Source organism: Ranitomeya variabilis, chromosome 2, assembly GCF_051348905.1.
Source record: "Ranitomeya variabilis isolate aRanVar5 chromosome 2, aRanVar5.hap1, whole genome shotgun sequence".
Classification (NCBI taxonomy): Eukaryota; Metazoa; Chordata; class Amphibia; order Anura; family Dendrobatidae; genus Ranitomeya; species Ranitomeya variabilis.
Window position 1 is genome coordinate 980,201,590 of NC_135233.1, and position 15,444 is coordinate 980,217,033.

A 15,444-nucleotide genomic window follows, 5' to 3' on the forward strand; every position below is an offset into this window, starting at 1 on the left:
TGACGACGAAACTGGCTCCACAGCTCCAGACTTAGGTGGAATATTTTTATCCCCACGACCACCTGATGCTCCTCTACCACTACCATCATTACCAGCTGACAATGAACGCCCACGACGACCTCTTGCACCAGACTTCCTCATTGTTTTAAAATCTTAACCAAAGTAACTTTATTTGTTGCTGTCAAACAACTTACACGGTGAGCTATAACTTCAGTATGATTTCAATATCCCTTAACAGGTTGGTGAGACCACAAGGAAAATCAGGCACAATGTTACACACTCTGTTTTCTGTGGCACAAAATCACAGAGATGACACACACGCAGGACTGTCACTCAAGCACTAATGTCAATATTAATCTCCCACCTAATTTATTTTTTTTTTTTTCTCAGGGAGACTTTAGAAACCAAATAATATTAAAAAAAAAAAAAAAAAAGGCTTTCTATGGCCCACAATTAGAGAGAGAGAGGTGGCACACCCAGGAGTCAAGACTGGCACACAAGCTGAGAGGGCAATATTACTCTCCCACTGTTTTTTTATGTATTTTTTGTTTTTTCAGGGAGACTTTAGAAACCCAATAATATTTTAAAAAAAAAATAAATAGGCTTTCTATGGCCCACTGAATGAGAGGGAGAGAGGTGGCACACCCAGGAGTCAAGACTGGCACACAAGCTGAAAGGGCAATATTACTCTCCCACTGTTTTTTTAGGTTTTTTTTTTTTTTTCAGGGAGACTTTAGAAACCCAATAATATTTTAAAAAAAAAATAAATAGGCTTTCTATGGCCCACTGAATGAAAGGGAGAGAGGTGGCACACCCAGGAGTCAAGACTGGCACACAAGCTGAAAGGGCAATATTACTCTCCCACTGTTTTTTTATGTATTTTTTTTTTTTTCAGGGAGACTTTAGAAACCCAATAATATTTAAAAAAAAAAATAAATAGGCTTTCTATGGCCCACTGAATGAGAGGGAGAGAGGTGGCACACCCAGGAGTCAAGACTGGCACACAAGCTGAAAGGGCAATATTACTCTCCCACTGTTTTTTTAGGTTTTTTTTTTTTTTTCAGGGAGACTTTAGAAACCAAATAATATAAAAAAAAAAAAAAAAAAAAAATAGGCTTGCTATAGCCCACTGAATGAGAGATAGCACACACAGCAGTGGCACACAAGCCCTGACTGAGGCCAATATTTTTCTCCCACTGATTGATGTAGTGTTTTTGTGTTGAGGTAGAATTTAGAACACAAATCACGGAAAAAATAAATAGGCTTTCTATGGCCCACTGAATGAAAGGGAGAGAGGTGGCACACCCAGGAGTCAAGACTGGCACACAAGCTGAAAGGGCAATATTACTCTCCCACTGTTTTTTTATGTATTTTTTGTTTTTTCAGGGAGACTTTAGAAACCCAATAATATTTAAAAAAAAAAATAAATAGGCTTTCTATGGCCCACTGAATGAGAGGGAGAGAGGTGGCACACCCAGGAGTCAAGACTGGCACACAAGCTGAAAGGGCAATATTACTCTCCCACTGTTTTTTTAGGTTTTTTTTTTTTTTTTCAGGGAGACTTTAGAAACCCAATAATATTTTAAAAAAAAAATAAATAGGCTTTCTATGGCCCACTGAATGAGAGGGAGAGAGGTGGCACACCCAGGAGTCAAGACTGGCACACAAGCTGAAAGGGCAATATTACTCTCCCACTGTTTTTTTAGGTTTTTTTTTTTTTTTCAGGGAGACTTTAGAAACCCAATAATATTTTAAAAAAAAAATAAATAGGCTTTCTATGGCCCACTGAATGAAAGGGAGAGAGGTGGCACACCCAGGAGTCAAGACTGGCACACAAGCTGAAAGGGCAATATTACTCTCCCACTGTTTTTTTATGTATTTTTTGTTTTTTCAGGGAGACTTTAGAAACCCAATAATATTTAAAAAAAAAAATAAATAGGCTTTCTATGGCCCACTGAATGAGAGGGAGAGAGGTGGCACACCCAGGAGTCAAGACTGGCACACAAGCTGAAAGGGCAATATTACTCTCCCACTGTTTTTTTAGGTTTTTTTTTTTTTTTCAGGGAGACTTTAGAAACCAAATAATATTAAAAAAAAAAAAAAAAAAAAAAAAAATAGGCTTGCTATAGCCCACTGAATGAGAGATAGCACACACAGCAGTGGCACACAAGCCCTGACTGAGGCCAATATTTTTCTCCCACTGATTGATGTAGTGTTTTTGTGTTGAGGTAGAATTTAGAACACAAATCACGGAAAAAATAAATAGGCTTTCTATGGCCCACTGAATGAAAGGGAGAGAGGTGGCACACCCAGGAGTCAAGACTGGCACACAAGCTGAAAGGGCAATATTACTCTCCCACTGTTTTTTTATGTATTTTTTGTTTTTTCAGGGAGACTTTAGAAACCCAATAATATTTAAAAAAAAAAATAAATAGGCTTTCTATGGCCCACTGAATGAGAGGGAGAGAGGTGGCACACCCAGGAGTCAAGACTGGCACACAAGCTGAAAGGGCAATATTACTCTCCCACTGTTTTTTTAGGTTTTTTTTTTTTTTTTCAGGGAGACTTTAGAAACCCAATAATATTTAAAAAAAAAAATAAATAGGCTTTCTATGGCCCACTGAATGAGAGGGAGAGAGGTGGCACACCCAGGAGTCAAGACTGGCACACAAGCTGAAAGGGCAATATTACTCTCCCACTGTTTTTTTAGGTTTTTTTTTTTTTTTCAGGGAGACTTTAGAAACCCAATAATATTTAAAAAAAAAAATAAATAGGCTTTCTATGGCCCACTGAATGAAAGGGAGAGAGGTGGCACACCCAGGAGTCAAGACTGGCACACAAGCTGAAAGGGCAATATTACTCTCCCACTGTTTTTTTATGTATTTTTTGTTTTTTCAGGGAGACTTTAGAAACCCAATAATATTTTTTTAAAAAAATAAATAGGCTTTCTATGGCCCACTGAATGAGAGGGAGAGAGGTGGCACACCCAGGAGTCAAGACTGGCACACAAGCTGAAAGGGCAATATTACTCTCCCACTGTTTTTTTAGGTTTTTTTTTTTTTCAGGGAGACTTTAGAAACCCAATAATATTTAAAAAAAAAAATAAATAGGCTTTCTATGGCCCACTGAATGAGAGGGAGAGAGGTGGCACACCCAGGAGTCAAGACTGGCACACAAGCTGAAAGGGCAATATTACTCTCCCACTGTTTTTTTAGGTTTTTTTTTTTTTTTTCAGGGAGACTTTAGAAACCCAATAATATTTTAAAAAAAAAATAAATAGGCTTTCTATGGCCCACTGAATGAGAGGGAGAGAGGTGGCACACCCAGGAGTCAAGACTGGCACACAAGCTGAAAGGGCAATATTACTCTCCCACTGTTTTTTTAGGTTTTTTTTTTTTTTTCAGGGAGACTTTAGAAACCCAATAATATTTAAAAAAAAAAATAAATAGGCTTTCTATGGCCCACTGAATGAAAGGGAGAGAGGTGGCACACCCAGGAGTCAAGACTGGCACACAAGCTGAAAGGGCAATATTACTCTCCCACTGTTTTTTTATGTATTTTTTGTTTTTTCAGGGAGACTTTAGAAACCCAATAATATTTTTAAAAAAAAATAAATAGGCTTTCTATGGCCCGCTGAATGAGAGGGAGAGAGGTGGCACACCCAGGAGTCAAGACTGGCACACAAGCTGAAAGGGCAATATTATTCTCCCACTGTTTTTTTAGGTTTTTTTTTTTTTTTTTCAGGGAGAATTAGAAACCAAATAATATTAAAAAAAAAAAATAAATAGGCTTTCTATGGCCCACTGAATGAGAGGGAGAGAGGTGGCACACCCAGGAGTCAAGACTGGCACACAAGCTGAAAGGGCAATATTACTCTCCCACTGTTTTTTTAGGTTTTTTTTTTTTTTTCAGGGAGACTTTAGAAACCAAATAATATTAAAAAAAAAAAAAAAAAAAAAAAAATAGGCTTGCTATAGCCCACTGAATGAGAGATAGCACACACAGCAGTGGCACACAAGCCCTGACTGAGGCCAATATTTTTCTCCCACTGATTGATGTAGTGTTTTTGTGTTGAGGTAGAATTTAGAACACAAATCACGGAAAAAATAAATAGGCTTTCTATGGCCCACTGAATGAAAGGGAGAGAGGTGGCACACCCAGGAGTCAAGACTGGCACACAAGCTGAAAGGGCAATATTACTCTCCCACTGTTTTTTTATGTATTTTTTGTTTTTTCAGGGAGACTTTAGAAACCCAATAATATTTTTTAAAAAAAATAAATAGGCTTTCTATGGCCCACTGAATGAGAGGGAGAGAGGTGGCACACCCAGGAGTCAAGACTGGCACACAAGCTGAAAGGGCAATATTACTCTCCCACTGTTTTTTTAGGTTTTTTTTTTTTTTCAGGGAGACTTTAGAAACCAAATAATATTAAAAAAAAAAAAAAAAAATAGGCTTGCTATAGCCCACTGAATGAGAGATAGCACACACAGCAGTGGCACACAAGCCCTGACTGAGGCCAATATTTTTCTCCCACTGATTGATGTAGTGTTTTTGTGTTGAGGTAGATTTTAGAACACAAATCACGGAAAAAATAAATAGGCTTTCTATGGCCCACTCAGTGAGAGATGGCACACACAGGGATGGCACTGTAGCAGAAATGCCAATCTTAATCTCCCACAAAAAAAAAAAAAAAAAAAAAAAAAAACTGTCCTACAATTACTATCTCCCTGCAGTAATGTAAGCCAGGTATGGCAGGCAGCAATAGGAGTGGACTGATGCACAAATTAAATAAAAAGTGTGGACAAACAAAAAAGATAGCTGTGCAGAAAGGAAGGAACAAGAGGATATGTGCTTTGAAAAAAGCAGTTGGTTTCCACAGTGGCGTACACACAGCAATACAGCTATCACGGAGCCTTCTAGGGCAGCCCAATGAGCTACAGCGCTGAGGGGAAAAAAAAAAAAAAATAGCTTCCACAGTCCCTGCACACCGAAGGTGGTGTTGGACAGTGGAAATCGCTGCAGCACAAGCGGTTTGGTGGTTAGTGGACCCTGCCTAACGCTCTCCCTGCTTCTGACGAAGCGGCAGCAACCTCTCCCTAAGCTCAGATCAGCAGCAGTAAGATGGCGGTCGGCGGGAACGCCCCTTTATAGCCCCTGTGACGCCGCAGACAGCAAGCCAATCACTGCAATGCCCTTCTCTAAGATGGTGGGGACCAGGATCTATGTCATCACGCTGCCCACACTCTGCGTTCACCTTCATTGGCTGAGAAATGGCGCTTTTCGCGTCATTGAAACGCGACTTTGGCGCGAAAGTCGCGTACCGCATGGCCGACAAGCACAGGGGTCGGATCGGGTTTCATGAGACGCCGACTTAGCCAAAAGTCGGCGACTTTTGAAAATGATCGACCCGTTTCGCTCAACCCTAGTGAGCGCCTTTCCAAATCAATTCCTATCTGTTAATTAAACACAGGTGGACTCCAATGAAGGAGTAGAACCATTTTAAGGAGGATCACAGGAAATGGACAGCATGTGACTTAAATATGAGTGTCTGAGCAAAGGGTCTGAATACTTATGACCATGTGATATTTCAGTTTTTCTTTTTTATTAAATTTGCAAAAATTACTACATTTCTGTTTTTTCAGTCAAGATAGGGTGCAGAGTGTACATTAATGAAAAAAAAATGAACTTCTTTGAGTTTACCAAATGGCTGCAATGAAACAAAGCGTAAAAAATGTAAAGGGGTCTTGCGCACCCACTGTATATTACAGCTTTGACTCATGGTAAAGTATGCCCAGTAGGATTCTCAGTTATAAAAGACAAACAGTACAAAGCAATAGAGTAAGTGGTTTATTTGTAGTATCTATAATTGATATACCCCATCCCAAAAACTGTCAAAATGCACCTATGTGCCAACAGCACCGCCTTTAGTAAGGAGTCTGGTGTTATGATCTGGTGGCCTAAGAGCAGCATGAGACGTACTCTGGAGAAGGTGGTACCTGTACTGACCGCAGACCCTGAACTTAACACCGCAACTAGAAGTAGCCGTGGAATGTGCCTAGCGCTACCTAGACATCTCGACACAGCCAGAGGACTAATTACTCCTAGAGACAGAAAAGGGAAAACTATCTTGCCTCAGAGAAAATCCCCAAAGGATAGGCAGCCCCCCACAAATATTGACTGTGAGGGGAGAGGGAAAAAACATACACAGACTGAAATGAGAATTTAGCAAAGGAGGCCACTTCTAGCTAAATAGAAAGGATAGGACAGAGTACTATGCGGTCAGTATTAAAATACTAGAAAATATCCACCACAGAAAATATAAAATCTCCACAGCTAACTAAAGATATGGAGGGTATATCTGCATTTTCCAGAGATACCAGCTTGGCTAAACAAATCCTTATACAGACCAAGCTGGACAAGACAAAACATAGAAAAGAACTGAACAATAAGGCCACAGCATGTGGACAGCAAAATCAAGGCCAGAACTTATCTTTGTTGAAATAAACTGCAAAGCAGAAGAGACCAGGCAGGGATGTGAATCCTCCAGGAACAATGGACAACTGGCACTGACTAAAGGGTGAAGCAAGACTAAATAGCCCAGTCAAGATTGCAAAAAGTGAACACACCTGATAAATGCTGCGATTCAGAGACAGCAGCGCTACCACTTACAACCACCGGAGGGAGCCCAAGAGCAGAATTCACAACAGTCTGGATTCTCTTCACATTCTAAACTCATGATGTTCCTATCCAAAATCCTATTGTACATTAACCAATCATTGTAATCGTTTCTAAATTTCCACTGAAAATCAAAAGTAATTCTGTTAAAAAAGATTAATATTGATCAGTATTACTGATTACTGTAAATGCCACTTATAAAGCAGTTTATTTCAATGTAGACATTTAGACATTGCTGCCTAGTGCACGACACCTTTGAGAACTGGTGTTAGGCAAAAATGATGCATCACCTTGGCTTGGGGGAGATTCCACTTTGCTGGCAACAAAAATGGTTCTATAAAAATATCCATGAGATTCTCTGTATAAGGCCGGGGTCACACTAGCGTAGAATACAGACGAGTGCTATGTGAGAAAACATCGCATAGCACTCGGACCAGTGTTAATTTATGGGGCAGATCACATCTGCCATTATTTTCTCATGCTGAATCGGCATGGGAGTCTCGATCACTGGCACCCATATAAGACTAAGGGTGCGAGTGACAATGCACATCACTCAGATATTTATCAGAGTGCGGTGCGATATACGCCAATGCCGGCAGTGGTGGAGATGGAGAAATTACTTTCTCCGCCTCCTCCGCACCTGTGCTGAGATTCTCTCTGTGTGGGAGGATCGGACCACAGTAGCATGACACTCAGCTCCTGGTCTCAGCAGAGCAGGAGCCGAGGGTCATTAGCATATCGCTGCTGATGCTCTCGCATCAGATGCCATATGCTAGTGTGACCCTGGCCTAATTGTTACGTTCATCAGCAAGGTGTAGGAAGCAGCTAAACAAAACAGTGAGTCCAACGGATCACTTTCAATCACCCATTAAAATTTCTACAGGACTCTAGACTTCGCAGGAGGCAGTCCTGTTGTGAATTTGGTTTCTGGGCTCCCCCGGTGGTCACTGGTGGTACTGAACTTGTGTGCTTCATCTCCTCTGTTCACCTGTTTCCATCAGGATGTGGGAGTTTTCTATTTAACCTTGCTCCTCAGTCATTTCTATGCCAGCCAACAACGTTACCAGAAGTCTTTCTGTTGCATGTTCCTGCTCCTAGACTACTATCAGCTAAGTTGGACTTGTAGCCCTAAGTTTGTTTTGCATTTTTGTTCCAGTTCTCTGTGATTGTTTATTTCTGAGGCTGGAAGCTCTTGTGAGCTGAAATTGCCACTCTGGTGTCATGAGTTGATATTAGAGTCTTAAAGTAATTTCAGGATGGTGTTTTGAAAGGGTTTTCAGCTGACTGTGAAGTTCCCTTTTCTGTCTTCCTACTATCTAGTAAGCGGACCTCAATTTGCTAAACCTATCTTCATACTTCGTATGTCAATTTCCTCTGAAATCACCGACAATATATGTGGGGGCTACTGTCTGCCTTTTGGGGAAAATTTCTCTAGAGGTAAGCCAGGGCTGTATTTTCCTCTGCTAGGGTCAGTCAGTTCTCCGGCTGGCGCTGGGCGTCTAGGGATAAAACGTAGGCACGCTACCCGGCCACTGTTATTTGTGCGGTAGGTTTAGCTCACAGTCAGCTCGAGCTCCCATCTTCCAAGAGCTAGTCCTTTTTGTATGCTTTACTACGTTCTCTTGCCATTGAGAACCATGACAGTTTGGCCGGCCGAGGGTTAAAATAATTGGCAGAAGAAAGGAGAGAAAAGAAGTCTGCAGAGAATTTATTTATTTATTTTTTTTCCTGAGTTTGCTCATTAGTTGATTCACTAGCACCTCTGCTTACTGCAGCCTTCGTCTCTCTCTCCTTCTAATCCTTGAATGGTTCTGATTTCACCTGATTAAAATGGATCCGCAGAGTTTAGCTACAGGTTTGAATAATCTCGCTATGAAGGTTCAAAGTTTACAGGATTTTGTAATTCATGCTCCTATATCTGAACCTAGAATTCCTTTACCTGAATTTTTCTCCGGGGATAGATCTCGCTTCCAGAATTTCAAACATAATTGTAAATTATTTTTGTCTCTGAGATCTCGCTCCGCTGGAGATCCTGCACAGCAGGTCAGGATTGTAATTTCCTTGCTCCGGGGCGACCCTCAGGATTGGGCATTTGCTTTGGCACCAGGGGATCCTGCGTTGCTCAATATGGATGCGTTTTTCCTGGCTTTGGGGTTGCTTTATGAGGAACCTCATTTAGAGATTCAGACTGAAAAAGCCTTGATGGCCCTGTCTCAAGGGCAAGATGAGGCTGAAATATACTGCCAAAAATTTCGTAAGTGGTCTGTGCTTACTCAGTGGAATGAGTGCGCCCTGGCGGCGAATTTCAGAGAGGGTCTCTCTGATGCCATTAAAGATGTTATGGTGGGGTTCCCTGTGCCTACAGGTCTGAATGAGTCCATGACAATGGCTATTCAGATTGATCGGCGTTTGCGGGAGCGCAAACCTGTGCACCATTTGGCGGTGTCTACTGAGAAGGTGCCAGAGATTATGCAATGTGATAGAATTCTGTCTAGAAGCGAACGACAGAATTTTAGGCGAAAAAATGGGTTGTGCTTCTATTGTGGTGATTCAACTCATGTTATATCAGCATGCTCTAAACGTACTAGGAAGGTTGATAAGTCTGTTTCAATTGGCACTTTACAGTCTAAGTTTATTCTATCTGTGACCCTGATTTGCTCTTTATCGTCTATTACCGCGGACGCCTATGTCGACTCTGGCGCCGCTTTGAGTCTTATGGATTGGTCCTTTGCCAAACGCTGTGGGTTTAATTTAGAGCCTCTGGAAGTTCCCATACCTCTGAAGGGTATTGACTCCACGCCATTGGCTAGTAATAAACCACAATACTGGACACAAGTAACTATGCGTATTAATCCGGATCACCAGGAGATTATTCGCTTCCTTGTGTTGTATAATCTACATGATGTGTTGGTGCTTGGATTGCCATGGCTGCAATCTCATAACCCAGTCCTCGACTGGAAAGCAATGTCTGTGTTAAGCTGGGGATGTCAGGGGACTCATGGGGACGTACCTTTGGTTTCCATTTCGTCATCTATTCCCTCTGAGATTCCGGAATTTTTATCTGATTATCGTGACGTTTTTGAGGAGCCTAAACTTGGTTCACTACCTCCGCACAGAGATTGCGATTGTACTATAGATCTGATTCCGGGCAGTACGTTTCCAAAGGGTCGTTTATTTAATCTATCTGTGCCTGAACATGCTGCTATGCGGGAATATATTAAGGAGTCCTTGGAAAAGGGATATATTCGTCCTTCGTCATCTCCCTTAGGAGCCGGTTTTTTCTTTGTATCTAAAAAAGATGGCTCTTTGAGGCCGTGTATTGATTATCGGCTTTTGAACAAAATCACGGTTAAATATCAGTATCCTTTGCCACTGCTGACTGATTTGTTTGCTCGAATAAAGGGGGCCAAGTGGTTCTCTAAGATTGATCTTCATGGGGCGTATAATTTAGTGCGAATTAAGCAGGGGGATGAGTGGAAAACCGCATTTAATACGCCTGAGGGCCATTTTGAGTATTTAGTAATGCTTTTTGGTCTTTCAAATGCCCCTTCAGTCTTTCAGTCTTTTATGCATGACATTTTCCGTGAATATTTGGATAAATTTATGATTGTGTATCTGGATGATATTTTGATTTTTTCGGATGACTGGGACTCTCATGTCCAACAGGTCAGGAGGGTTTTTCAGGTTTTGCGCTCTAATTCCTTGTGTGTAAAGGGTTCTAAGTGCGTTTTTGGGGTTCAAAAGATTTCGTTTTTGGGGTACATTTTTTCCCCCTCTTCCATTGAGATGGACCCTGTCAAGGTTCAGGCTATTTGTGATTGGACGCAGCCCTCTTCTCTTAAGAGCCTTCAGAAGTTTTTGGGCTTTGCTAATTTTTATCGTCGATTTATAACTGGTTTTTCTGATGTTGCTAAACCGTTGACTGATTTGACTAAGAAGGGTGCTGATGTTGCTGATTGGTCCCCTGCTGCTGTGGAGGCCTTTCGGGAGCTTAAGCGCCGCTTTTCTTCCGCCCCTGTATTGCGTCAGCCTGATGTTTCTCTTCCTTTTCAGGTTGAGGTCGACGCTTCAGAAATCGGAGCTGGGGCGGTTTTGTCGCAGAGAAGTTCCGACTGCTCCGTGATGAGACCTTGCGCGTTCTTTTCTCGTAAATTTTCGCCCGCTGAGCGAAATTATGATATTGGTAATCGGGAGCTCTTGGCTATGAAGTGGGCTTTTGAGGAGTGGCGTCATTTGCTTGAGGGGGCTACACATCAGGTGGTGGTATTGACCGACCACAAGAATTTGATTTATCTTGAGTCTGCCAGGCGCCTGAATCCTAGACAGGCGCGCTGGTCGTTATTTTTCTCTCGGTTTAATTTTGTGGTTTCTTACCTTCCGGGTTCTAAAAATGTGAAGGCGGATGCCCTTTCTAGGAGTTTTGAGCCTGATTCCCCTGGTAATTCTGAACCTACAGGTATCCTTAAGGATGGAGTGATATTATCTGCTGTTTCCCCAGACTTGCGACGGGTCTTGCAGGAGTTTCAGGCGGATAGACCTGATCGTTGCCCGCCTGGTAGAATGTTTGTTCCTGATGATTGGACCAGTAGAGTCATCTCGGAGGTCCATTCTTCTGCGTTAGCTGGTCATCCTGGAATCTTTGGTACCAGGGATTTGGTGGCTAGGTCCTTCTGGTGGCCTTCCCTGTCGCGAGATGTGCGAGGTTTTGTGCAGTCTTGTGATGTTTGTGCTCAGGCCAAGCCTTGTTGTTCTCGGGCTAGTGGATTGTTGTTATCTTTGCCTATTCCGAAGAGGCCTTGGACTCACATCTCCATGGATTTTATTTCTGATCTCCCTGTTTCTCAGAAGATGTCTGTCATCTGGGTGGTGTGTGACCGTTTCTCTAAGATGGTCCATTTGGTCCCCTTGCCTAAATTGCCTTCCTCATCCGAGCTGGTTCCTCTGCTTTTTCAAAATGTGGTTCGCTTGCATGGTATTCCGGAGAATATCGTTTCTGACAGGGGAACCCAATTCGTGTCTAGATTTTGGCGAGCGTTCTGTGCTAGGATGGGCATTGATTTGTCTTTTTCGTCTGCTTTCCATCCTCAGACTAATGGCCAGACCGAGCGAACTAATCAGACCTTGGAGACTTATTTGAGGTGTTTTGTGTCTGCGGATCAGGATGATTGGGTTGCCTTTTTGCCCTTGGCGGAGTTTGCCCTCAATAATCGGGCTAGTTCTGCCACCTTGGTTTCTCCTTTCTTCTGTAATTCGGGGTTTCATCCTCGTTTCTCTTCCGGTCAGGTGGAGTCTTCGGATTGTCCTGGAGTGGATGCTGTAGTGGAGAGGTTGCATCAGATTTGGGGGCATGTGGTGGACAATTTGAAGTTGTCCCAGGAGAAGACTCAGCATTTTGCCAACCGCCGTCGTCGTGTTGGTCCTCGTCTTTGTGTTGGGGACTTGGTGTGGTTGTCTTCTCGTTTTGTCCCTATGAAGGTTTCTTCTCCTAAGTTTAAGCCTCGGTTCATCGGCCCGTACAAGATATTGGAGATTCTTAACCCTGTGTCCTTTCGTTTGGACCTCCCTGCATCTTTTTCTATTCATAATGTCTCCCATCGGTCATTGTTGCGCAGGTATGAGGTACCGGTTGTGCCTTCCGTTGAGCCTCCTGCTCCGGTGTTGGTTGAGGGTGAGTTGGAGTACGTTGTCGAGAAGATCTTGGACTCCCGTGTTTCCAGACGGAGACTTCAGTATCTGGTCAAGTGGAAGGGCTACGGTCAGGAGGATAATTCTTGGGTGACAGCCTCTGATGTTCATGCCTCCGATTTGGTCCGTGCCTTTCATAGGGCTCATCCTGATCGCCCTGGTGGTTCTGGTGAGGGTTCGGTGCCCCCTCCTTGAGGGGGGGGTACTGTTGTGAATTTGGTTTCTGGGCTCCCCCGGTGGTCACTGGTGGTACTGAACTTGTGTGCTTCATCTCCTCTGTTCACCTGTTTCCATCAGGATGTGGGAGTTTTCTATTTAACCTTGCTCCTCAGTCATTTCTATGCCGGCCAACAATGTTACCAGAAGTCTTTCTGTTGCATGTTCCTGCTCCTAGACTACTATCAGCTAAGTTGGACTTGTAGCCCTAAGTTTGTTTTGCATTTTTGTTCCAGTTCTCTGTGATTGTTTATTTCTGAGGCTGGAAGCTCTTGTGAGCTGAAATTGCCACTCTGGTGTCATGAGTTGATATTAGAGTCTTAAAGTAATTTCAGGATGGTGTTTTGAAAGGGTTTTCAGCTGACTGTGAAGTTCCCTTTTCTGTCTTCCTACTATCTAGTAAGCGGACCTCAATTTGCTAAACCTATCTTCATACTTCGTATGTCAATTTCCTCTGAAATCACCGACAATATATGTGGGGGCTACTGTCTGCCTTTTGGGGAAAATTTCTCTAGAGGTAAGCCAGGGCTGTATTTTCCTCTGCTAGGGTCAGTCAGTTCTCCGGCTGGCGCTGGGCATCTAGGGATAAAACGTAGGCACGCTACCCGGCCACTGTTATTTGTGCGGTAGGTTTAGCTCACAGTCAGCTCGAGCTCCCATCTTCCAAGAGCTAGTCCTTTTTGTATGCTTTACTACGTTCTCTTGCCATTGAGAACCATGACACAGTCCCCAGTACACTAATCCTGGAGTAATCACCTTCTTGCAGTTTATAGTCGATCTGCAGGACGTGGTCAAAGATGGAGACCAAATATTGTAACCAATCCACGGCAAAACTCTCAGCTGTTTTACCTGTTATTTTGTGCAACAGATTATCTATAAAACCCACTATGGGTTTGCAATGATGTGAGCAAAGCTTCAATAGATTTATTATCTGTAAAAACTGTATGGCAGATCAGCTCAGCTTTTGCGATAGCAATAAACCGTTTTATACCGATTGCCTTCTATTTATAATTGGATCATTTGTATAAATACCAGAAAGCAACAATTCAATTAAACAGAGCACCTACAAGGATAGAATCATTGAAAGTTATCATTTTGTCTTTTACTAGCAGCTGCAATTGTACATAAATCAGTAGGACAGAGGGCAAGTGTCATTCTAGAATAGAGCTAAAAAACACTAAGGCTCTGATTCATCAAAGTGTTTTTACCAGATTTGTGTCGTAAAACACTTTGATAAGTGTTTAATGGCAGAAATCATAAGTGAGACTTTTCACGTTTTCATTACAGCTTTCTCTCAGCTTCACCCAAATGGAAGCAGCTGGGATGGAGAAGCTAGGATGAACGTTGAAAAGGCTATGACGCCACAGCTCATCTAATTCATGACACGTTGTCCTGTAACTTACTCCCAAAATGTTTCTCTAGTCCATGATTGAAGTAAGATTTGTGGCAAGGTGCACGAAGGCGCACAATCTTTGTCGTTATAAAGATTGCACACTGTTGCAGCAGCATAATCGTGTGAATAGTAGAAGAGTTTCTTATGCATACAGCAGATGAATGGTTAACAGCTGAACAAGGTTAATGCAGGTAAATGAAAAAAGCATGAACTCACTGAAAAGATGATTAATTAACTGAAAAAATGGATATAATGAAGCAAAACTCTTGTAGTACATGTTGTAACTGCAAAGAAAACCAAGAAAAAAGGATATGCATAAAACTGGGATCAACCATCCAAATAAACAACTTTATTAATACAGGGCATATCAAAACAAGACATACATTTAAAAACATTTAAAAAACCCAAAAAAACAGCATATGGCCAGTAAGCCACCTGCTACCTCCCAGACAGATGGAAATAAATGCCAAAGAGCACCACACAAAATATAATAATAAATACAAAACAATGCACATATATACAATTTCAGATATCCAAGCTCATCCACTGCCAGCTATCCTCTATGAGCCTAAATTACAGCTTATGTGCAACCTTATCAGTGCTTACAAAATGTGCATAGCACTGCCCAGGAGCCTGGAACTAGGATAACCCCATTCTAAATAAAGGAATACCACACCAAGGCGGCCGTGCACTTACACAGAAGCATGTAGCCCAGAGCACAAAGATAAGGACAAGTCCAGGAAACCTGGGGCTCAAAAGAAGTGCCGGGTAGGGATGAGAAAATGCACTGCAAGGTGCTCGTGCTGGGAGGGACTGAAGCCCCACGCGTATCGACGCTACAAGAGCGTCTTCCTCAGGGGAAATGTGCAGTAAGTAAGCAAGGCTTGTTTTAATATGACCAGATAATGAACTATAACAAAAATCACCTGTGGGCATGCAGCAGCGTGCAGGTATCCGGGGGCAAATGCAGGCCAGCATACACTTCCGGTTCGCCGAGTGAACAGAACTGCAGCTGCGCAGTGACCTAAGGTTGCAAAGTAGCACACACAGCCACAGTCCAAGAGTAACCATGGAAACAGGTAATGCTGAACTAATTAAGAGGCCGCCTGTGTGGACCAGGCAGGTAGAAAAAAGAGCTCTAAAGGAATCAGAAAGAGAACACTGGCCAGTGATCAATAGAGAATAGGAGCATGAAAAAAGTTAATACCAAGCACATACATAGGATACTACCAAATTATCAAGGCTGACAGAATGAGACACATATTCCCGCTGCTGGAATCCTACCAGACAAATGGCGACGCAGAGACGATTCAAGGACAAGCGCCTGCGCAAATGAATAAAGTTGAAATTAAGTAAACCAAAGGGCACTCGCGCAGTGCAATTATATTGCTGCGTAAGTCCATACATGCTGGGCCGCGTACATCCCTGAGAGGTAAGTTAGGGCACACGAAATAAATATTCACCCTGTCCCTG